The sequence below is a fragment of the Amblyomma americanum genome, chromosome 6, assembly GCF_052857255.1.
Source record: "Amblyomma americanum isolate KBUSLIRL-KWMA chromosome 6, ASM5285725v1, whole genome shotgun sequence".
Classification (NCBI taxonomy): Eukaryota; Metazoa; Arthropoda; class Arachnida; order Ixodida; family Ixodidae; genus Amblyomma; species Amblyomma americanum.
This window is the reverse complement of record NC_135502.1, coordinates 58,966,626-58,967,113: the sequence shown is the minus strand read 5'-3', so window position 1 is coordinate 58,967,113 and position 488 is coordinate 58,966,626.

The following is a 488-nucleotide window of genomic DNA, read 5'->3' as shown; positions in this document are numbered from 1 at the left end:
CGTATTTCATATAACTTCGCATTATCGCATGGCACCACGCGGGCCCACGCCCTCGTTATCACCAGGTTTTCGATAATCAGTTCCGACAGAGGGTATATGAAACCAAATGGTAAGAACCGTTGATCAGGAGCTGATGCACAGGCAACCACCGGAGGGGGGATAAAATAGTGTCACGTAAAAAATCCTGGAAAAATAAAAAATGAATGAAAACCGGGAAATAGAAAAAAAGAAGAAAAGACGAATGAAAAATTAAAAAAAAAAACGAATTTATTACTTCCTCAAAAAAATGAAGGTCACTGTGATTTCATTCGAAAGACTCTCCTACACGGTTTTCGGGGAAGATTCTCGCCTACCGAATATCAGTTCTAACTGGGTGGTATCCCTGGAAGCATCGCTGACGTTTGTCTGGCCCGTTCATCAGATGATGGTATAAGACTGACAAGTCACCACACCACATCTCTGTTGTACTCTGCGAGCTCCATCCACCC